Here is a 24764-nt window from a genome sequence, read left to right as displayed (position 1 = left end):
CTCCGGAGCCACCTCTGGGACGCGGTCACGCCCGGAGGACCAGGATGCTGGTGGGCGCTCATAACTTGGGGAGGGAAAGGGGAAAGAGCATGAAAGGAAACTCATGAGAGAAAATAGATGCCTTACCTCTCTTTCGACTCCTCAGAAAGCGCAGCAGACGCTTGCATGTACAAATCTTTCCCAAACAAAACAAATACGGATCTCCGCTCAGCGCAAAGAAAAGCAAGGGTGCTCTCACTCTCCCCCGAACCGCCCTTCCGAGCAGCCGGGTTGCCCTCCGTAAGGAGTCCCAGCTCTCCCCGGCTGCTCCGAGTGCTCGGGGGACCCCGAAGGCGCCGCCGCCCCCGGAGCCGTTCCCCTGCCTACTCCGCTCGGGGGGAGGAAGAGCTGGAAGAGTGTCAGCACAACACGCTCCATAAATTCTCCTTCAGCCTTCTGCAGACGTAAGTCCTTGAGAAAAATGCCCAAATCCCGTCGTTTGCTGACATAGTAATCAAATTTAAGTTTTTACCCCCCTCAGAAGCCCTCTGCATAAAACAATTCATTATGTGAAAGGTTTATCCAGCCTGCAGTGGGCTGTTTTGTGTCGTTTTATTCGTCCAAGGAAGAAATAAAGAGACAACGTTTATATAGAGACTTCCCACCCAGACCTGTTGCTTCATTACAGCAGATAATATTAAGGACTTCCACGAGTCATTGAAGGAAATGCATTGCCAAGTAAAAGGAAAAATTCATTATTCAGAGAAACAGCCCATCTCTAATACGTAAGTGAAGTAAAATTTTAGAAACTATTGAGGAGGTCACAAAATGTTTTGTATTTTTCTTTTGACTTATTCATGTATATTTATCAGATTCTTCCAAAGATGCTTAAAACATTTTAAAAGTTCCCAATAAAATTTGTAAAGCCACAGCAGATACTGTGAGAAAGAGCACAGGGTCAGAAACAAGTAAAGCCTCTGGAAGACTTTGCTTCCCCAGTCCTATGGAGATGAGCCCTATGGAAATGAGCTCTTTAGTCTCCGGGTGGTGGAGAGAAGAAAGATAAAAGAGAATTGTGCTTCAGGGATCACGTGGAGTTTAATGGGTTTTAATGCATCCCCTCATCCAAACCGCTGCCACCCTACACAAACCTGCATTCAGATTTCTAGTCCTTTTACTGGTAATTTAGGCTACGGGAGCAGCCTGGCAGGCATGCGCAAACCATGCTGCCCTGCAGGGCTGTTTTGACCCCAGTTGCAAAAGGGTGGGGGTGGGGGCTAAAAAATAACAAAACCCAAACCTTAGTACTTGGAGTTGAAAAGAGCTTTACAAGTAAGGCTTCAATGTTTTAATTCAATATTGCCTTAATAAAAACTGCCTGATTTACAAATATCTTTAAGGGCCTAATTGTGTGTTATTTACTGGAGAAAACTTTTCTTTCATCAGGGTTAAATGTGTGCTTAAGTTTGGAAGAAGCAGAGAAGCATAAAGCACGAGAGATCTAGCATTTTGGAGGTTTTAAGTCTTTTCCTCCAAACTTGAAATTCATTACAAGTGACCATAACCTTCCCATCAACACCCAGGCACCTTCATCTTCTTCATACCATATTTGCCCCATTCCTCCTCCCCTCTCCCCTCAGCCCCCCACCCCATCCCATCCCCACCCCTCCACAAAATAATAAAACCAAAACCAAAAAATCAGATTACTTCTTCACCCACATCTTTTTCCTGGGTTGTAACTGAGAATCGTCAGTCACAGAAGAGAGAAAGAAAGGAAAAGGTCTAAATGATCGTTTGCAACTTTGGAAGTCTTACCCTTTGAGGAAGTTTCATTACACTTTTAAAAGATTCTGAAATATAGATGCAGCATCAGTAGGTATTTCTCAAACTATATCAGCTAATATCCTGACCCAATACCAAATATGTGAGTGCTATTTTAAATGTTATAAATGTTTTAAGAAACTGTTCTATATGATGAAGTTTGTAAAGCTCTGGCACAAAACCATGCTACTGTGTATTCCACTGTATATGTAAAGACAAAATATTCTCATAAGACAAGGTTTGGTTAAATTTTTTAAATATTTTAAAGCTCCAAAAGGGTGGACCATTAGTCCCCCACTCTGGCTTCACAAATAATTCAGTGAAACCCATGGAACAACTGAAAGTGTTTGTAGCTCTGGTGGCACCAAGATGGTATGAGGGAGCTGCAGTTCTGACCAAAAGCCATCATTTTCATCAGTTTGTTAAGCTGACCTGGTTACAGTTGTGCAACTGCTGGATGCAGCGCAGGGAGATGGGTGGGCAGCGCAGCAGGACTGCAGAACAGCAGCTCCCAGTTACACTAGGTTATATGTAATATTAAATTCCCGTCTAAGCTTGTTTATGCCTGTACACTCTCAGTCAAATGAGACAATAGTCTTTCCTCATCCTACAACTTGTAAACCACTGGGTATAGAAAATCAGAGTCTTCACAAACTCAAAAACTCAAGTTTGAATAATGTATCATCATCTAGCAAAAAATTATAAAATATACAAGAAGTAAAGCAGATTTATTCTGTACACTGTGCATACCAGATACCCTGATGTTAGCAATATTAGAAGCACTGAAATCACTCTTCTCTTTGTAAATTGAGCCCAGATCCATGAAATAAACTGTTAATCGGGAGTAGGGGTGGGATGTGAGGTCATACATATTCTGTATTATCTTTCAATATCTTTTGTGCTAAGTCTGTTTAGCTTTCTTTTACTGAATATGTTTTTGACCAATGTGAAGATAACCCACTTAGACTGCTTACTTAGAAATTATATCATAATTAGACAGTCTTACCGCACATAGATAACTAAGAATTGCAGCAATTTGACAACACCATCCACAGGATTTCATGAGATAACAGAAAGTTGCACAAACGTACTTATTAGGCCTGCTATTGAGGATGTACCACTGTGCTGATTCGATAGCAGAAAAGTCCTGTGGCCTTTTGTAGCAGTGTTTTAGAAAGCAAAGGAGTGAAGGAACACAAGAAATAGACTCTGGCCCAGAGCCGTGAGCAAAAAGCATTAGCAGCTGCTTAGTGCTATGTTTGCAAATGCTCTAGTTCCTGTAGAAGCACCTAATCCTTCCTGAATTCTGGCCAGCCTTTATGGTTAAGTGCGGATAGTAAAAGGCTGTTCTGGATTACCTTCTTATCTGTATGGTCCGTTTAGTGTGACAATGGATCTTCGGCTAGAATTTTAAAGCTTAATTATTCTGGCCAAGTATTCGGGGTCTATTTACATTGCAATGTACGCCAAAGACCTTATCTGGTGGGGAACGGAAGGTGGGGTGGGAAGTTTCCTTAGTCATAGGAACAAAACAAGGCAGGGAAAGCACAGGAACCCACAAAGCCCTTAATGCAAATCATAAACTTTCTATAGGCATCCTTGAACTCTCCTGTAGAATGTGATGCTGATATATGTCCGGCAGTGGAAGTCTCAAATATCCTTTCAACAGTGTCTGGAGGGATTAGCAGATTGTCAGAGCAGGGGCTGAGAACTGCTTTCCATTTCAGGGCTGACCCCCTTGGTGCTCCGACCATAAATTGGGTTTTACAGAACCATTTCCTTAGGATCCTACTCAGTCCAGCAAGACGCAGCTGACAAAAGGCTGCTAAATACTGAGGCAAACTTAAAAGGTAAAACCCAGAATAAAAGCACACAGCAAACAAACAAGAAACTTTGTGGTCCAATATTTGAAAAGCTAAAGCTGAAATTCATGTTTTTCGAAGGGATGCCCATTACCCAAAGCAAATCAATGAACTGAGCTCATTTTGTTTCACTTGCTTAAATTTTCTAAACTTTGTACATGTACCCCTGTTCAGTATGGTGTTCTGGAAAATATCTTGGCATCACTTTATTGAACTTCATTGAATCCGGACCCTAAATACCACAGTGTTGGATATACCAGCTATAGCAAATAGATAGACTGTCTGATGAGGCAGGTGCTCTATATTCAAAGGGAAGTGCAAGTGCAATGTGTCTACTGCCTACAGCTCTTGATGATGAAGCTGTGCCCTCATTGCAGCAGCTGCTGATGAAAGGGTTGTCCTCTTTATGCTGGAGCTGGAGTTTGTCTGACTTCACCATTACCTGATTTATCTCAGTGAGCAGAAAAATCTTCATTTTCTTCCTGTGGGATTGTTTTACCTGTATTAACTCCTTGACCTCCTCACTGCAGAATCAAGACAGCATCAGCACTGCTCCAAGGGGAACAGCAGGATTGCACCAAAGTGGAAAGCGGAGAGAGGCTGCCTGGCACTTTTTGGCAGTAGCTATCTTTTAGCCCAGTTCAAATATACTGCCTGACTGTACCCGTGGGGCACAGTTAGAGATGTTGTCCAGGCCGCAGACAAAGAGGGTTAAGAGGTTATTTCTTCATCCCTCTCACACTTACATGAAGATTATTGTCTCTTCAGACCTGCCAACAGTGTGACACGTTTTGTTCCCCCCCTCTTCTCACTCTGAAAATGATCTGGAAAAAAGATCTATGAAAATCCCTGAGGCTAATACAGATCATTTTCACAGAACTGCACCAGGAAGTGATGAAATAAGCAATTTTATCACTGCATCAGAGAGTAGGGTTTCACAAGGTGCATGCCTTAGTGAATAGCTTGTTACCACTGAAACAGAGCAGAGAGTTTCCTCTCTCGCTTCTGGGCAGGGGAGTTCACGCCCACCTAATGCCAGCTCTACTGTTCCTCTGACCATTTGATGAACCAATTCAGCTCACTCAACTGACAGAAAATGTTTCTTTTATTTTCCCTGTTTTTCTACAGCCTGCGAGATGAACCGGCTCATGTAGGAGTGACAGAGCATTTCAAAACATGCAGTCAGGAACCAGGACCATGCTTGGGTTGGAGTGCATCCTGATGGGAACAAAGGGGAAGAAGGGCTCAGTGTACAATAACAGCTTAACACGGGGCAGCTCCAGCCTCCCACTAACAATAGCCATTACTGCTATTTCCTAGATGAGCCTGCGCTCAGTCCCAGCATATACTTTACAAGCTGTGGTGAGGATAGATGGATGGTTTGCACAAAAACGCTGGAGACCTTTCATCTCCTCTCAGGGAAAAGTTCTTTCTTGGCATAGACAGGAACAACTCCCAGGAAAGTGTTAATTTGTTTAAAGCTGCTGTGCAGCTCCTTTGCCCTTCAAGGTCCTGGGAGCTTTGAATCACCAAGGTGTCCATTCAGATGTTGCAATACTTGTACTTGGACAAACTGCCAGAGGACTTTGGCAGGAGAAAAATCAGGAAAATAACACGGAAGATTAAATGCTGTCTTTCCATCGGACCTTGTTACATTCATTTGAATTTCTGCCTTCTCATTTACCCAGTTACCTTGTGATTCTTGACTGCTTTGCTTGCAAGCCTACACCAGCTCCCACCCCAGCCCTGGTATAGATGCTGACATCACCTTCCCCCTCCCCCTGGCACTCACCTGCTAATGAAATAAAACTGCAAAGAGGAGGAAGGAAACTCAGGGAGTGTCAAATGGCAGCCTGAGTGCCAGCATACCGTAGCAGGCTGGTGCAGTTACCCCTGGCTTTGCTTCAGAAGGATTTGGGGAACGTAACTCCTTTTTTTTAGTAGCTTTTGTAGCAAATACTTCAAGGCTGACATTCTCCCTCCTCCCTTGCTGGCTTTTGTGCTGTGCAAGTTACCGGAGCTGGTCACGCTTCAAACAGGGCTGAACACTTGTGGGAGTGATTTCAAATTGCTTTCTAAATGTCCTGCTTAGAGGGAGGCATAGCATTTAAAGAGGTAGTTTGCCTTCTAAAAGGGCCTCTAAAGGTCTCCCAACATTAGTGTTCAAGTCTCTTGCTCAGCTGATCCAGCAAGCTGAAAGACCAGTTTGCATCATGCCTTGACTGACAGTTTTGGATTTCCTCCTTTAGCTGCGATTCTTCTGGATGAGAAATGCTGAGAGAGTCAGGACTTCGAAGCTGTATGGTTTCCCAAGTACGGTCTTCTTGTGACACAGCATCAATCAATCAATCAATCAATATTGGAACGTTGCTCTTTAAATAACATATCTACATGTAGCCCAAGCTGTGATACCAACTCCACCAGTAACCTCTGACCACCGAATCAAGTTAAAATCTGTCTGCCACAGAAAGGCCTTTGCTATCCTTCCGTCCAGTTCCCCTTCCTATCCATCCCCATTTCCACATTCCTCTCTCTCCCTATTTACTTGTCATGACTTAATTCTCTGCTGTTCTTGTGAGTTGAATTGGCTTATTCTTATTCTGTAATTGGAGCAGTGCCAGAGCTGGCAACAAGACAAGTAGTAAGGACACATGGTGAAGAGAAGTGGGAGAAAGAATGGGTGAAGAGGCTAGATTTCACTCTTGTCCAAAATGCAACCTAATAGAGAGTCAGAAGGCAGGGCAGGGCACAAAGAATTGAAAAGCTAGAGATAGAGTGCAGATAGCAAGTCGTGCTGTGCCTATGTCTGCACGGGATGCTATAGTCTGAGACGATCCCAGAGAGCAGCTGTTTTCCCATCCTGGTTATATACAGGATCAAGTCAACATGGGAGCAAAGAGCTGACTATTGTTCAATTTCATGTTCTAGGCAGTTTTGACAGGAGCCCACAGGTCTCCAGCACTCTCCGGTCATACTGTATTCAAGCAACTACAGGAGGAAAGGGTGGTATGTGGCTGTGGGAAACACATCTAATTTGTCCGTCTAAGTTCCAATTAAGTAAGGCCTCTCTTCTTTTATGTGTCAAGTCTCACTCTTTGGCAAAGCACATGGATAAGCCTGGCTTCTCAGGCCCCTGGGAACACCAGTCAGGAGAGCAAATCCCCACGGAGCCTGCAGTTCTGGTAAGCTCTGTGGATCTCAGCTGGTGGCTGCCGTCATGCTCCCTGGGACTAGCCACATGACTTGCCTTACTTGGGATTTCCCATTAGCTGGACTATCCCATGCTGGAGGGCTGATTAACTATCTAGTTACAGTGGTCCCACTCCAAAAAGTGACTGAGAAAAACAACCCCCAAGCTCACAGAGTTGGCCATTTCTCAGCTGCCATGTGGGAACAGAGAGAAAGCCTTTGAGCAGCCAGCTAAAAAGACCTACTGGTATCTGTGCTGAGGTCCTGACAGGATGACTTCATATTTTCCTACCCCAAGGCTTTTTAAGCAATATGTATGTAAAAGCTGAAGCTGAGCATGTTTTAAAACTCATCAGTCCTGTATGTAATCAGTGCCTTATTAGATTTCCAGCAATGCAAAGGGACTAATAGTTGATTTGGAAGCTACTTGGAAGTATCTTTTTCATCTTATGTTCACAACTGTTTTTCCATTTTCCTCCATGTAACTAAATTAAGTGTTCTGATAACAGTGCTAAGAGCAGTGGAAAGGCCAACATATTAAATAAACTTGGCTACCTCTCATATTTTACATGCCATCTCTTGCTCACAGCCTGTAGGTTTAAGTGCCTGGCAGCTGGAGCCAGGGCACAGAGCAGAGTCCTTGGAATACACTCTTTCTTGCTTCATCTGACTCTGAGTTTGTCAACCTTTACTCTTATCTGTTCACCAGAGCAAGAAACACAGAGCTTTTTGCACAGTACTTCAAACACTGATCTGCAGCCCAGATGGTTAGAGGCCTATTGGGACCAAAGGAAAAGAGTGGTTTAGAACTACCCTGGAAAGTCTTTGAACCTCAGGAAGACTTCAGTAAAACAGCAAGGTACTGCCACCATCCATTCCAGCCACTATACTGCCAGGATGCCAAGAAAATCAGGAGAGTTTGTTTTGTTTTTTTTCTGGATCGCCAGTGCAGTATTAGTCTGAACATAACTTGCTCGCTGATGGATATTATGGAGTTATAGTCATATTTTCTTTTACACCCTCAGCTGCTGGTTGGGGGTGAGAAACTGGCCTCCCAGGCTGTCTGCCCTGGAGCCTGGCAAGGCAAGGCAACATCTGTGGCCAAATAGTCCAGAGAAGGGCCACAACTCATTTGCTGGCTCCTGAGGACAGGAGCAGGTATTGGGAACAAAGTAGTCTCTTGTTCAGAATAGAAAACTGTTTACGCTGACATTGGTGACACACTGTGGGTGTTTTATTTACTATTCTTACCCGTACTGACATCTCACTGTGTGAGTGCACTCAGCAAGTCCAAAATAAAATTATTTAGAAAACATTGACTCATATGTGGAGTTGCTTGATTTCTATCTTGATGAGTGCTGTGGAAATGTTAGTCTATTAAGGAAAGTGAACCACTTACAGATCATAAAAGTTTAGTAGAGTAGTTGACCCCTGCAGAGTTTGGTAACATCACCAATGTGAAGACAGTGTTGCTGTTCTTTTGGTCCTCCGGAAACTCGCCCTCTGTAGCTCCATAAGGTCAGCAAAGCCAGTGCATCCTCTCACTTGTGATCTATGGAGCATATCCCATCAGGGTTTTGTCTTCTGCCCCTCTGTGAGTGGCAGACACTGCCTGCTTATCCCTGCTCACAAAAACACGGCTCAGCCCAGCCTTCACAAAGCTCACTCCAGACTTTTCCTGGAATAGTTCTCTGAGTTGCAGGGGCCCCAGTGACATTTTCACCCTGTTATGCTAAGTAGCAGTCATGGCTCCTACAGTCAGTCGCATTGGTCCACATATTTAGTTGTCAGTGAGTTGAATACAGTGGCTGTCAGATCATAATCAGGCTGGTGCAACAACCAGCAGCCAAATGTCAGTTGACAGAGGACTTCAGCCTCCTAAAATCATCATTTTCTCTATTAGTAGAAGGGCAGTTTTCTGAATAAAGAACTCAGCACACGCTTTTTATAAAGTCACAGGAAACTACGCAGAAGAGTGTTTTTGGAGGGAAACATTACTGTCAGAGGGAGAAAAAGCATCTTTGTTTTAAAAGAAAATTTTTTAAAACCCTAAACTTAGTGTCATTTATTTTGGCTTTCTTGGCACACCCTGGGGTGTTTACCAATGGAGATGAGAATTTATACAGTTCGGGCCCCTCAGAGAAATGATTGCACTGGTCGAATTGCTCAAAGTTTGCTTATGGCAATGGCTTCACCAGAGACTTGTGTTTTGGTTTTAAGTAAACAAATAGCATTACAAGTAGGAGGGTGATGACTCAGGTACAAGTACACAGATCTGTTATATATAGCAAACATTATATATGCCTAAGGTTCCCCTGATACTTTAAAAAGGCCAGGTTTAAAGGACTAAATTGTCACCCTCTGAAACTCTACAGGTTCTAACTTAACAACTGCAATATAATTAATGTATTACTTTAAAAAATAGAAATATTTCTACTTCTTTTGAATTAGGCCAAATAGCACATTTCAAAATACAGGTTTTTTTACTTTTGACATAACTAGCCAGAATTTCTTGCAAATGTTTGCTGATTTCAGAAAACATAGCACTTGGTTTTGCCTGGAAAATGGAAGGGTGCAGAATTTGCCAGCAAACAGCCTTGCCATTCATAAAAAATCCAATCCTCTGTGCTGGTCTAGACCTCTAAGCTTTTCCATGGGATGAAGGATTTCTGACAATGGCTACCTTTCAGACCCATGCAGACTATTATTCAGGAACAAAGTAACTCATTCTTGAAATGTGCTTCTTCCCCACCTACCCTTACTCACAGGGCAGTGTAGTTATCAAACAGGAGACACACAGCAACTCAAAGGAAGGACGGTCATGGAGCTATTTCCCTTTGTAAATAATTTCATATAAAACTCTTCTCTAATTTTTTACATCAGTACATAGACACATGTTTCAGTTCTGGTTATGTACACCAACAAATAAACTCATCCAAATGACAGCAACACAGTGACTTACAGTGGAATACATTTTTGCGAGAACAGCTACCTCTCTGGAAACTGAATTTCAGCAGCAGTTCCCTAGGAAATAACAGGAAAAGCACACTGAAATGTTGTTCTTTTCTACCTACCCTAATCTACTTCATGTTTTCCTTAGTGTATTCCCTCTGTAGTGTTGCAGGTGTATGGAGGGACACTTGAAAGGAACAGAAGTCACAGCTTCTTCCCCTTGATTCCATCAGTGCTGCAGGCACCATTTGCACAGTGAGCAACGGAGGGGTTGAGGTTTAGAGGACAGCTGTGTTTGCCTTCTTGCCCTTCCTTACCTATGCCTATAGTCATCTTTAAGCAAAAAGTATCCACAAAGTCTTCATGAACACACAGTGAACTAAACTAAAGAGAAAGAAAGTGATACAGAAGACAAACAAGGCTTGCCACGGACAGACACAATCACCAATGCCACCCTCAGCCACAGAGAGACATCAACTCCCAAACACAGGTTTCCTTCCCCAAGCAACGGGAGAGGGCCCCTGGACAAATGAGGTCAAGCCTGGGTCAGTGAAAGGAGGATATAGGTCTTTTAATGTGTAATGAGGCAGAACCTAAAAATCTAATGAAGACAAAGGAAAAGCAGCCAGGTCAATGGGGAGCATCAGACGCAGCCCTGAATCTGCTAGATACTACAATGAGGACGAAGCACATTCAAGACTCAGATATGACAGGGACTCCATTAGCCAAATACTAGTTTTTCTTTGCAATTCAGCAAAATCCCAAACTACAGGCCACTGAGCCACTGCCAGCATAGGGGCAGGAGAAACACTTCACTTGTCTGGTTTCTAGTTTGTGCTATGGTCCTAGAGATGGAAGAGCTGCTCAAGACTGCCTTGGACATGAGGGAAAGCTTTGGGCTTCCTCATGAACTCTCAGATCACACCCATTCCCACCCGGTTGTCATTTGTGCCCTCAGTGCAGGCCTCTGGGAGAGTTAGGGGCAAGGGCAAGAGAGTGGAGATTAACATCTCTGGCATTTGTGGTAAATCCAGGCCTGTCTAATTATGCTTATAAGGGATTAAAAGTACAAAATGTGCATCTAGATGGAGACATGCTGAAAGACCATTACTGACTTAAAAGAGGGCTTTGAGCTGGAAATCACCTCAGAGATCAGAATCAAAATCCACGGTTGCCTTGCAACCTTCTACAGAGTCTGAAGCTAGGCAGGAACTAACCTCAGCATTAGTAAAATAATGTAGGTAGTAAAAGTGTAGGTAGTAAAATAAGTGTAGGTAGTAAAATAAGTGTAGGTAGTTAATTACTGCTGCATTGGCAATCTTCATATTATTTTCTGTTCCAAAGAAATTCATAGAGCTGAAACGAATGTGTCACTATAGCATCTTTCTGCATAATAGTTACATTCCTTCATTGGGGAAAAAAATGTTGTGCTTCCAGAAAATGACAAAACCAGAGATATAATAAACCAAGAAAGGTAGAAGATGCTACATGGTTGCTGAGGAAGGTTAACTGATGCTGATACTACATTCACAGAAAAGCCTCTTGTCCCTAACAGGGATTCACTAGAAAGACACAAGCAGTGTCACATCTTGCAGAGTCAGATTGGTCTCACATCCCTAGAATCTGCGCTCCTCATTGACCTGTATTTCCAGAATGGCCACCTTTGAGAATCAAGAAATGGAAATTAGGGGGTAGGATAAATGGGAAACACCCATACTGACAACTTGAGAAATGGATATTCTCCCTTGAAAATTCATCTGCCTGCCCTGAGGTAGTTAGATGATCAGAAATTTCCAAAGCACCTGTGACTGCCTGACTGGGTCCTTCCTATCAAGTAGCATAGTTGGTATTGTCCCCAAATGATTATGTATACTAATGAAACAGTTCTTTGGTATCACTTTATAAATCCAAACACTTCATGTTATAAATGGAAATGGTGGGTGACAACACTCTTTTCATCTTTGCTTCACAGCATCTTTTAATTCTCACTAACAAAAAAACTTGCTTTCCATTTCATCATACTTCTGATAGAATCAGTGGAAACAGGAGTCAGTCATCAAAATGCTGGGCACAAAGCCAGATCTTCACAAATAATAAGCAGCAGCAATAAACAATGGATGAATTTAGCACTTGTGAGAAGTATCAAACCTAACTGAAATAAAAATAAAATTCTGTATTTATCTTACTCAGAAAGCAAAGTTAATACCAGCAGTGGCAGCTCAAATACACCCCTGATGCCTTGGAGTGACAACCAGGCTTGGAAAGGCCACCTCTAAGCTCAGTGACACCAAGAGGACATACTGATACAGTCACTGGCCTGTCACATCTTTGTGCAGTGACCCACTGGTCACACTTCCACCTCATCACCTGAAGTGCAATCAGTCATTGCATACTGCAGGCCTACATCCCAGGGACGTGATGCTCATCGTGTGTCATCTCAACCAAATACCCCAAGAAACCCATGCAAAATCCAGTAACAATTAGAAAAAAAATGAAAGGGAAGGACTGAAAGGTATTCCCTTTTCTTTTACCCTGGAGCCAGTAAAGGTATGAAAAGCATTGTCACTCAGACTCCTGTGGCTTAAGCCAGCCATTCCTGCAGCACTAAATTATTTTAATTATCCAGTTCTTTGTGGATTGTTTTAGATTTTACAGTCTTATTACTCCCACTCATGTAGGAAATCCTGAGGTAAGGTTGCATGTACTCTCTGTAATACGGTCTGTCTGATTCTCAGTCCCTGCAGCTGCAAATTTTGGGGAACACCTGCAATGTCTCAGGCAGAACAAGGTGTCCTAGAAGTGAATCAGGAGCTGCTGCAGGGGATCGAGAACCCAATCTGAGCAAACCAGGCAGAAAACATTCATATGCGGAACAGCACTTCCGAGGCCAGGAGAGATACAAGCCACACATCTCTTCTGCTTAGTAACCAAGAGTCAACAATAGTTGCATTCCTCACATCTACTGGCAAATCATGATCTGACTTAATATTGACCCCTAATGATAATGTACCGCAGCTATTCGTGACCCTCCATAACCACTTTGGATCTCAGAAACCACTTCAGTCTGGAAGTGCTGCATCTGTTAGATGTGAAGGTATATAAGAAAACATAAATATACCTTCTTCTTCTTAAAACAGCCTTTATTACATCCCACATTTCCAGAGAGAACACGGCTACAAAGAAACACAACATCAAAGTCCTACAGGGATTGTAGAAAGTTAATATACCGAGAGCTGGCTTTCTTACTCTGAATTGAAGATGACTTAAATTAAATAATCCATAAAAGATATCTTGGTTAGACATAGCAGTTCAGATATCAAAAGCAACAAAGATCTTCTTGCTCAGGGTGGATGATATTCTAAATATCTCATTTTAAATTCAGTGAAGCTACCTGATAATACACAGTGCAGCAATAGACTTCTGGGCAAATCATTACAACTGTCTGCAAGGTATGACATGGAATGAGAACAAACTGTTATTTCAGACATGCAGGTCAGACAGCTTTTCATCTGGTCTTGATTATACAGGAACAGATTCCTCACTTGCATGTTTAGCATTAGGTAATAGACAATAATTAGTATTTTGCACCCCTATGCTCTAACCCTGCTCAGAACAAGCTGTGAAGGAGGACAGATTAGCATCCTGCAAAAATCTTCCCTTTAATGGACCATGCATGAGTTGTAATATGATTGGAAGTTTGTTTCAGAAGATGTTCTATTTCGCATGCAGGAGTATCTCAAATGCAGACAACTCTGCAGTTCAGGTCTTCTGAACTATCTCCAAGATTGCAGTGTGACATGGACAATGTAATTACTACAATTACAAAAGAAAACAAAATGGCAAATAAATCCTGTAAAACTTGTATCTTACTGTTGCTGAGCCTCGCCAATGCAATTTGTCTTTTACTGTTTCCCAAGTGAGTGAAAAAAAATTATGGCCTAAGAAAGCCAGAGCACATTGGTATTAGGTCCCTGCTAAAGCTGTGAAGGTGGGAGCAGGGGAGGCTGTTCACACAGCAGCATGGAGTCTGCTGATTGTGTTTTCAAGCTGCAGCCCATTAATGGCACCCTACACAGGAGCAGATTTCAAAGCGTGGCAGAGCTCAGCAAGCTCTCTGCTGCTTGCTGCTCTTACACAAGAGGCATCAGGTTGCTGGACCACAGATCATCTGCATCTGACACGCAGGACCACAGGACAGGAGAGGTTGTAGTGGAGCTACAAATGCATGGATGCAGCCGTAGGAAACCAGAGACAATTATGGGAGCCTCACACTTAGCACATTATATGCAGCAAATCCTCTGATGTGGTTTATGGTTCTGTAAGTCCACAATAAAACGCAAAATAGCAAAAATGAGATGGTAAAATGTGTTACGCAAACTCTCTCATGAAGAACATACCAAGAGACCAGGACTGCAACTCCAGAAGGTGCATACTTGAGCAGAAGTGGGATAATACATTTGTACTAGTGCTTTCAGAAAACCCCATAAAAGAGTTTGGCAAAATAAACACCTGAAGAAAAGTACAAAGATCAGTGTTTACAGAGCCATTGTGCTGTCTACTCTCTTACATGAATCCGAATCATGGGTCATCTACCACGACCACCTGCAACTCCTAGAATGTTTCCATCAATGCTGTCTCCACACAATCCTAAACATCCACTGGTCAGATTATGTGACCAATACATCTGTTCTAGAACAAGCAGTAGTCACAAGTATTGAGGCCATGCTGCTGAGAACACAGCTGTGTTGGGCAGGACACGTCTCAAGGATGAAGGACCACTGCCTCCCTAAGATCTTGCTTTATGGTGAACTTGCCACCAGCTACCGCATGAGAGGAACCCTGAAGAGAAGATACAAGGACTCCCTGAAAAAACATCCCAGCCTTGGCCATATTGATCAATATAACTGGTCTACTCTGGCCTCCAATTGGGAGGTCTGGAGACACACCATCTATAACGCTGCTGATGCCTTTGAGAATGCACGCAGGATCACTCTCCAGGAGAAAAGACAATGCAGAGAGAATCGTGCCTTGCAGAATATACCACCTAAGGAGCCCTTCTGCTGTGCCTTTTGCAATTGGACATGTCTATCTCACATTGGCCTTTTTAGCCACCAGCGCGCTTGTAGCAAATGTGGGTAGAGCCCTTCCCAAATCTTCGTTCGTGAAGCTTAGCCATGATGACAAGAGAAACCCACATCCCTACACACCAATGCAAAAAGCAAATATAGTCTGGCCATCCGTGAAAAACACAAGCCATGGCATAAAATCAAGGAGAAAGTGCTAAATGTCCTGATAAGAGAGTCTCTGATGGACCACTGTCTTTGGTGTTAAACTTTGGCTCTTGAGACCCTTCAGTGAATCTTTAATTCTAAAATTACCTGACTTTTATTGAGTCATCTTGTGCTTATATGAAGCTTACAGTGAATTTTCAAACGTTTGGAGAAAAAAACCCAGTGTTGTCAAATCAGCTACTCTATAAACAACCAACACACTAAATGCACATTTGGCCATAGGAAAAGCTGAATTTGTTCTTTTAAGACAATATATACATTTATTGCATGCAGTTTGATTTCTCCAGGCTAAGTTTACGCACTTAAAATCTTTTTTGAGACCCTGGAGAAATTCCCTAGGGATTAGACAGTGAGGAACAGCCAACACAGATTTCTCTTTGGGACTCTAGGAATCTAAATTATATGGACTCTGTAGGACACATAGCTGTGTGCGCTTTGCTCCTGGGATATTTGAAGAACTCAAAGGGCCATCTCTAAAGAAACCATGATGCTCTCCTAGTCCAGGGCTAACTAGGGGCTATTGTAGCCCTGATGAAACTTAGTTCATCATCTGCAGTGACTGGGCAATGATGTTCCTTTATATCTGTTGCACTATCGTTTACTACTTTCCAAATCTTGCCAACCAACTACATTTATTTGACCGTCAGCTTCTTTCCTTGTGTCTTTAGAATGGTTTTCTGGTTTATTTAGTCATTTTAAGTCTGATGTATCAGGGGTTAAGTACTGAGCTCTGTGTTTCAAGTGTTTGTTTCACAGGGATTAATTTAAGATGCACTGCACTGATACGTGTTTTTAAATTCCCTCCTTGGGTAAGATTTAAATGGTAGTTTTGAAATGTATATACCTCCAGGCAGCTCAAAGCAATTGCTATTTTGTCTTGAAGAAAAACATCCTATAAGTCACCTTAAGTCACGTGTGCATTAAACAAGGAGTCATTTAGTAATATCTCAGTACTGGGTGAACTAGATATCCCTGTCTGAAGTCTACCTGGCTGGAGATACAAAAGATGTAAGGGGAGAAATCCCACATGCTGCCACCACTGCAGCACCTAGATGTGGGGAGCAACATCTAAACCTAGACACATCTCCTTGTCCTTTTCACACAGACGGCAGGATATTATCAAAACACAGTGGATGGAAAAAAACCTGATACCAGATATCTGATGGAGTCACAGCTGCTAAACAGGAGCATAATGTAGCAACTTGTGGAGGCAGCAGGAAAAACAAATGGACACAGCCAAAGATGCCACCACACAGCCAAGAACTATGCAGAGAGAGGGGCCCATTGGGGGTCATGCTCTCCAGACATGCTCACAGCCTGCTGGGAAGATTTGTCTTCAGACAGGAGAGACAGCTGCCAAAGCACCTTTGAACACTCAGGGAGCTCTGTACATCTGTCACTGACTAGCTAGTCCCTCTCTGCCTCTGTCTTCTTCCGCTTCACACCATCACAGCCTCCCTCTCATTACACCTCCTAGAGCTTCTCTCCTCAGTACTCGCTCCCTCCATGTTATTCCTTCTTCACTTACCTCTCTAGCTGTTTCATTCCCCCTAAATAAGGCAACATGAATGGGTTTTTTTTGCTGCAGATTCATTGTGAGCTCTACCCTTTAGTACTGCCTCTCTCAGGGCGTGAGCTTCATTTCAGATAACATTTGAGATTCTCTGTCACTAGGGAGAAAAAGACATTTTTAGGAAGAAATTAATTTTTATAGTGTCCAGCAGACATCTATCTGCCTTTGGCCAGATGAGTCCTATCTTTAGTGTGTATTGCTTTCCTAAACCGATGAAGCTGATCAGGGGCTGTTTGTCATTCTCAGTTTGTCCAATGTCTTCAAGTTTACAACAATCCTTCAAGTTTATTTTGCATGGAAAAATCTTTGTGTAAAATGTATTAGTGGTTTCATCAGTCTCATGATAAACCTGATTAATAACACATTTCTATTGCACAGCAGTGTGAGAAATATTAACTGGACTTCCTTTTTTTTTCCCCCGGAGCATTTTTGCAATCACTTTAACCAACTAGTCCTTATGGTGGTTAGCTACCTCTCTCCTTAGCAGGGCCATTGCACAGAGATGAAGTGATGAAAAGATTCTTGGGGCCACAGAGAGAGATCAAAAAAAAAAGAAGTCTGACTCTACATCTTGAAGACCCAACAGCTTCCAAGTCTCTGCTCCCAGAAACAGTAATGTATTTTACACAATGGTTTTTCCATGTAAAATTCATAATGTTCCTGCTGCAAAAAAACAGAATGCAAGAGAATCCCAGAGCCAGGCTTCCCACTCTTTCCTCTCTTTCTCTGGATTTCTGAAGTCTTCAGTCTTTTCTTATAATGGCAGAACTGGGTAGAAGTTCTGAAAAATAATTCCCATTCTCATCTGAGCTTAGGCCGTGTCCTAGGCTGTTGAGCTGTAGGTTTGAATACCTTCAGCCTGACTTGAACCTCCCTTCACTGATGACTCCTCCAACCCCAAGATGGAGGTTTAAGGTTGCGTGGCACAACTAAGAAGAATACTTAGCACGGTCTTCAACTACATAGTGGGAGACTGCAGGGAAGACAGAGGCAAATTCTTCTCAAAGATGTACAATAGAAGCAGAAGAAATGGATATAAGGTGTAGCATGGAAAATTCTGACTTGATAGAGGGAAAAGGTTTTTTTACTATGAGGATTTGGGTCACTCAGAGAGGTGGCAGAACATCCATCTTTGAATACACTCAGAAGTTGACAGGACAGGGCCCTGAACAACTTGCTGTCATGGGAGGTGCTTTCCAGAAGACTCTCAATGAGAGGTTCCAGAGATTGTGGGAGTATCTATGTTATACAGGCAGTGTAGGACAGATGCATTCACATTAAGTGCTCAGAAGCCACAGCAGATGCCAGAAACCATTTAATTGTGGTACTGTAACGCAGGCTAATTTGCATTGCTCCTTTTTCAAACCTGTGGTTCAGCTGGGGCCTCTTTGTTTCCCTTCTGGCAACAAGTATGAACTATATCAATACAGGGTGGTTCAGTGTGAAGTCAACTACTTTAAAATGACCATGCATTACTGATAAAAGGTTTAGTGGTAGATGTTGTACTTGTAGGCTTGTCAGTCTAGCTCTCCTGCTTTTTGAAAAGATACTGTATTTATGACAAGACTGAAAGAAGTATTTTCTTGCCTCAGACAAATCATCCGTTCTTTTTAGATTTTTAATTGACTGAAAAATGTCTATGATCATTGATAGAAACCCATTTTATTCCACTTCCTCTGCTGAGCTTGCCACCCCTAGCCTCATGGAAGGCTACCTGAGAATCACAGGAACTCATTGCTTTTAAGATGCCATCAGAGAGATTTGTTTAGGAGTATATCACTGGCAGGTGTTAAACAGGCAGTTATGACTATTTTACAGCCCTAATGCTACTTGCATTTCTTTACTGCCAAATATTAAAGTAAAAATTGGAGAGGGAAGCAATGATGAATTAGTCTACATAGGATTCTTTGTAGTTCTCATGACTTAAGTGTGTTTTCTTCAAATAACAAGCACAGTCAGATTTCTGAGGATAATCCATGCTGGCCTGGTTTATTTAAATTGATTAGAAGAGAAATGTTGCCGTTACCTTCAACGGAAGGTAAAACTAAACAGCCTTGAAAATCCCAGCTGTAGCAAAAATAGACACAGCTGATTTGTTGGTTTATTATTGATTTCAAAATAAAGGGAAAAGTGTATTTATGGTGGTCAGGATCAGCACAGGGGATGCATTGTGCTGAGAGCAGGATGTAGAACAGATAATGTGGCAGAGTAACAGCATCTGTGGCCAGGTTACTGATGGGCAGAAAAGGCAGAAGTGTCTAGGAATGGGGCAAGGGGCAGAGCAGGACTGAGAGAAGAGCTTCTGTGTAGTTGCTGGGAAGATGTGTCAAGAAATGTATTTCTACTAACTAATTAGATTTTACTCTAAAATAGTTTTGTACTTAGGCAGGTTTTTATGTCAGAAATTTATGTATGTAATTTAAATTGGATATTATTTCTTTCTTTTCACTGTGACTTTCACATTGTCTAGGTATTAGGTATTAGATATCAGTCAGAAGTCCTCATGTCATTTGTGTGATATTTGCTATGAGATTTTCCTCAGCTGAGAGAAGTTTGGTGCATATTGGAGAGGTACATGGAAGTACAGCAGTAAACAATGAAATGTTTATGATATTCTAGATGGATGAAATTGATTATTGTATTACTTTGATGAGGGTTGGACAGTTGCAGGGAGCCATAAAACTAGATTGATATTCTGTGGACATTGCAATTTTTCTTACACTTGCAGACTGCATGACATGAGATTTTAATCTAATTTATTACTGATTATGAGATTCATAATTCATTTTTTATTAGTTTCATTAACTAGTACTGAATTCATCCAGTATGTTACTGAAATGAGAAGATTCACAAATCTGGAAGCCATACATTTTGATATTTTTTAACTAGCAACTGAGAGATAAATTTCATTGTATCTGTTACAGATACTCTCTACTAATTCCATGAACAAACTTACAGAATTGAATAATCTCCATAGGGAAGCTATCACCAGTGCATCAGATATAGTTCAGAATTACCTTCTTTTGTGAAGAAACCTGCTACAAAATCCCTCCTGCAAAGCTTTTGTGAAAAGCTATGTAAAAAATGCAATTATGTAGGCACTCTCTCTTCACCATAAGTTTCACCCTATTCATTTGAGAATATACATCCTGGTAAGGGTTTTAGACTCCAGGCACAACCTTGGCCAGGCTTTCAACTTGCCTCTCTGCTCTGTGTATTTGTATGCTTCCCACTGGATCTGTATCACAGTTTTGCTTCAAGGAAGTTCTAAGTAGTTTTAAGGGTATTTAATTTTTTTCTCCAAGTTAATATAACAAACTGCCAAAAAAAAGTCTTCAGAAAGGCTGAGAGGCAAGATTTAATCTCATTTACCAAGGGAAATTTTCACAGTTTCTTCCCCTCCAAATAATATTCTTTGAATAACTTCTAAGGATTTATCTATGGATCTTTAAAGTGTGATCAATCCTCCACAGAAAACTGAATTACAAAAAGATCTGTCTATCCCTATACTTGTTTTCAGCTTTGCTGAATCTGCAAGCTCTCCACGTGACAATTTAGTTCAGAACTAGCAAAGAAATCATTTCATAGATTCTTCAAAAACTGACACTATTTGTTCTGAAAATAATGCACTTTCATATATCAGAATGGTTTTGGCATCCATTCACAGACAATGAGGTTGCAAATGGGATCGGTAAATACATCAGTGCTGTAAATACGTTGGTGCTGTTTTGATAAGAAGTTAGTCATGGGACATGCAGTATTCACTTTCTCCATATGAAGCACACTGGTGTGCACTGCCCCTCATTGATTCAGCCCAGAACATATAGGGATCACATTTTAGATTGCATAATGAGAATTTATAATAACGACAATTTAGAGGGAAAAAACCCCTTAGCCTGAATTCACTCAGTCAATCAGATATGTAAGACGACAAACTGGGACAATGTTGAAGCTTTATGAGGAAATATCAAATTTACAAAACTGTAGTCTGTTTTGTCTTCAGTCTGGGTGGCATTTGGCAACATAACTCAGAGCAGTCAGTACTTTGCCAGTACACAGCCAAAACCAATTTACAGAGTAAAATGGTTATCACAAGCAATTACCAGTTTCTTAAACCCTTGGAACGAGAGTTCCAGCCACGAATTTGAAGATCTAACATCTTTCTATGTAATTAAAGACTTATGCATATTCTTTCAGTGCAGTCTGTAATTAATACCCCAAATTAAGCAGTGTTTAGATATGTATTACATGCAAGTGAGCTAGCTGATAATCCGATTAGTTAAGCAGTGGTTTTCCTCTGTGGTTTACAGATCACTGAGGATCAAGGGACTGCTTCTAAAGAATTTGGAAAGGACAGCTGTGGGAGCATCTCATGTTACACCACACCAATACAATTCCAAGGCAATTACCACAGTAGGCTGCCTGACTGTCCCCACTATGAGCTCTGTTGTCTTTCTGGTGCCAGAAGCAGAAAAGCAACTGGGGAGCTGTAGGGCAAGTCAATTCAGTTCACTTTCCCACCTGGAAAGAAAATTAACTTTCAGATGGAAACAAGATTCAACTCAAAAAACCCAGTAGGACGTAGAGCAAGAAGGAAAGAAAAGTGGGATTAGGTTAGGCTTTTAAGAAAGTCTGTAGTTGCTGAAGGCTAGATGTAATTAATGTGAAAATGCACCCATGCTACTGTCAGGCATATATGTTCCCTACAGAAGGCTCTGCACTGTGAGTGGAAAATATTGAGGTTCCCCAAGACAAAAAAGCTTAAAACTGCTTTGTATCAAGCTTTATCCTGTCTCAGGAAGACTGTAATAATAAACAAACAAACAAACAAACAAACCCAACAGAAAATAAAGAGGACTAGCATAAATAATGTGTTACTAATATAATAATTTTACTACAAAAATATTTTGCAAAAAATGGAAAATATACCTTTGACTGTCACAAAAGTACAGTAGGTCTCAGCATCTCCTTGGAGGTGTATACCTCTACTTTGCAAGGTCAGATGCTCAATTCTCAGTAGCAATATCCTCCAAAGTAATCTAGCACTACAGAGACTGAAAGCACATCATAGACTCAGTAACCTGAGAGAGCAACCATTCTGCCAAGGAAGTCTTATCCCAGATCAGCAAACAGCGCATTTCGCAGTGTACCTAGCAAAGAACATGTGATGATGTCATGGGCCCCACCCTTCACAAAATTTATTGTAAGCAAGGAGGGAGTATAGACCAGAGGGCAAAAAAATGCAAAAAACAAACCAACAAAAAACCCCAACAGTTCTAAGACTTTGCCAGGCCTTAGTGTAAGTATTAGAACTCTACATCCAATTGCATACAGTATAGATAAAGTGTTAAATTATTATTTCGCCATGAAACCTCTGAAAGCCCACTTGTCCTAACACAGAGTAAATAATGAATACTTGAAATTGGAGTCTCAAACATCTGTTTGAGATGCAAACTTCCTCTTCTGTACTTTTAAACCTCATGCATTTGTTAACAGGATCTCTCTCCAAATGGCTGGAAATGCTCGCCACATACAAGAAGAATTTTGGGAGAATATAGGTTCCCTTTGGATAGGATAAAGCTCATTCAGTAAATGCTTTTCACTTCCAGAAAATTTTGCACTCGTGGGCCTCCTTTTGTATCCATAGGAAAACAACAGTGGTTTGGGTGGAAACTATAGAGCTTGTTTGCTGCTCAAGTGACCTCCAGGCTAGAATGAGGTTGAAGGGGGTTGAGCTGCATCCTGTTTTTCATATAGTCAAAGAAGTTAGGAATGGAATTGATCAGCCTTTGCTTTGATTTCTCCTTTTTATGCTGAGTTTGGGTTACTGTAATACTGTATGACAGAAAAGTTCTGTATGACTGAATAAGAGATGTGTTTGTTACCAACCTTGCCGCAGATTTAAATTTTCACAGGGAGAAAGGATCAAACATGGGAAAATCAGGGTTATAGTGCAAATGCACGGATGAGAAGGCCAGTGTCCCTCTCTTTTCCTCCCACAGACGACAAATCTCTCACTTTGTTCTCTGAATACTGGCTGACCCCTCCATTTTTTGCTTTAAGATGTTTCCATTAGGGGTATCCCCTCAGCTCTGAAGTTTTCATTTGTTCATTCATTTCAAACCATGTTCTTCTTATACAATATGGCAGTGCCATATCCCATGGAAGTCCTGGAAGTTCTAATTCAACACTGTCGAAAATACATGGGGTCTTAACTGTCATTTACAGAAAGAATTTGTTTACATCAGAAATTATTCCAGCTTCCAGACTGCCTTTCACTGACATTAGAATTGTTTAAAGACCTTTTATACCACTAAAGTCATGTTACAAGTCTTTTCTATAACTAATTATTAGCTCCTCTGTTTGCTTGCTGTCTCTCCATCCATTTCTAGATGATGTCACTTGCAAACTCAGTTCGTTATTCAAAGAATATTATTTGGAGGGCGAGAAGACTGGTCTATATTATCATTAAACATAAGGAGCATAAAATTACTTACATTACAAAAAAAAAAAAAGCCTACATTCTGAAAAACACCTCTGTGAACCCCATAAATATGCCAAGCATGCTGGTATATGCTAGACATGTGATATTACTTGTGTGGGTAAACCTTATATATTTCTGGAACTGATATCTTGCTGCTGCCATCCCTTGAGAATCATAGGTTTAATACAACACAATAAAAATAGTTTTATTTGTTTGCTATGAAATGGAACCTGAAGTGTGTTCAGACAAAGTTCTTCTACTTGACCATTACTTACCCATAAAAAGTCAGTTACTCATGGACAGAAGGTTTGTATAGGGAACACACACACACTGTTAAAATCAGTACTTCTGATACTGTAAATATAATACCATTTTGTGCCTTTGGACAATCTGTGAGCTGTTTTAATTCAGTTTTCCCTTGGATGTCTTCACTCTCCCTTCTCTCTTTCCCCTTCTGTATTTTGAGCTGAGCCACTCAGGTGGCATTATGATGTCATAATGATTTAAACCATTGCTACCCTTGTTCTCTTCCATCCTTGTTGGGACATACTTAGATTTATGATAACCGCGTCTTGACCTACAAAACCAAGTTTTCTGGGAACACTTCAAACAGCCTATGGCAATACTCCTATCATTGCATTGCTGCGCAGAAGATGGCTTTTAAGGGCAGGAAAGACAGTATTAAAAACTTGTTACTGCTGTGATGCTGGACCTTGGCAGAAGTGAAAGTCCTAAGCAAAATGGCATTTCCCATGAACTGGGAATTCTCTTAGTACCAAAAGTAAAACACCTTGGTAATGCACAGCTTATACACCAAGCAGCCCAGTATCCTATATCCTCTGTAAACACCTTTTTATAGAGGCCATTAGTCCCAATGGACCATAAATATTCAAGGACTATTGCTTTACTGCAGTCTTACTACTGCCTTGAAGTGCAGTGGCTGGAAGTTTAGTTCCAAAGTATGATATTGTTTGCTTCCAGAAATTATGAGCTGATGATGTTTTATCACATATATTTCAAATAAAAAGCTTTTAAAAAATTGATTTCCACAAAAAAAAAACCAAATTCTGGATTGGTTTGAGTTGAGGAAGGGAAAAAAAAGGACAGGTTTTTTGGTGGATTCCAGTTTCACATTATCTTCCTTATCTAACTTTTCTACATTAGTGTACATAGTCTTATAGTGGGCAAACTCATCCAATCCCCAAGTACTGGAGCCAGATGAGCACTCCCCTGCACCACAGTGAGAAAAGGGAAGAAAGACAGTGGAGAATAGGATGAGAGAGAGACTTTGCTGCTCCAATGCATCTTAAAAACAGCAGCAGCTGTCTTAGGAAAATCGCATAAGGGATCCAGTCATAGAAAATGAAATAAATAAAAAAATAAAAATCCAAACACACTGGGTGTGAATTGTCAACTATAAAAGTTTGGTGAGTAATTCAGAGTAAAAAAAGCTTACTACATTATTTTCTAGAAACAGTCACTGGTTTTGTGCACAGAGCTTATGTGTGACCTTGGAGCACAGCAGCCTTTGGGACTGCAAGGAACATGCCCAAGACCAGACTATGCAAACGTTACCCAGAAACTTAAGCACAGAAAAAGCTTTAAGATAATCA

General features: G+C 41.3%; 1 protein-coding gene across 10 annotated transcripts in view; it reads right to left on the bottom strand.

The window, feature by feature from the left end:
* Nucleotides 1-24764, bottom strand: part of SPATA13 (spermatogenesis associated 13) — a 168520-nt gene that overhangs the window by 80066 nt on the left and 63690 nt on the right. Inside the window, exon 1 of one of the 10 annotated variants that reach the window (XR_004355077.1) lies at nucleotides 23521-23538. The exons of the other annotated variants lie outside the window; for them this stretch is intronic. The gene's annotated coding sequence lies outside the window, so the exon portion shown is untranslated. Of the gene's footprint in view, nucleotides 1-23520; nucleotides 23539-24764 lie in introns of those variants that run through there. 10 annotated transcript variants of the gene reach the window in all.

Source organism: Chiroxiphia lanceolata, chromosome 2 (genome assembly GCF_009829145.1).
Source record: "Chiroxiphia lanceolata isolate bChiLan1 chromosome 2, bChiLan1.pri, whole genome shotgun sequence".
Taxonomy (NCBI): domain Eukaryota; kingdom Metazoa; phylum Chordata; class Aves; order Passeriformes; family Pipridae; genus Chiroxiphia; species Chiroxiphia lanceolata.
This window is presented reverse-complemented; position numbering and strand designations above follow the sequence as displayed.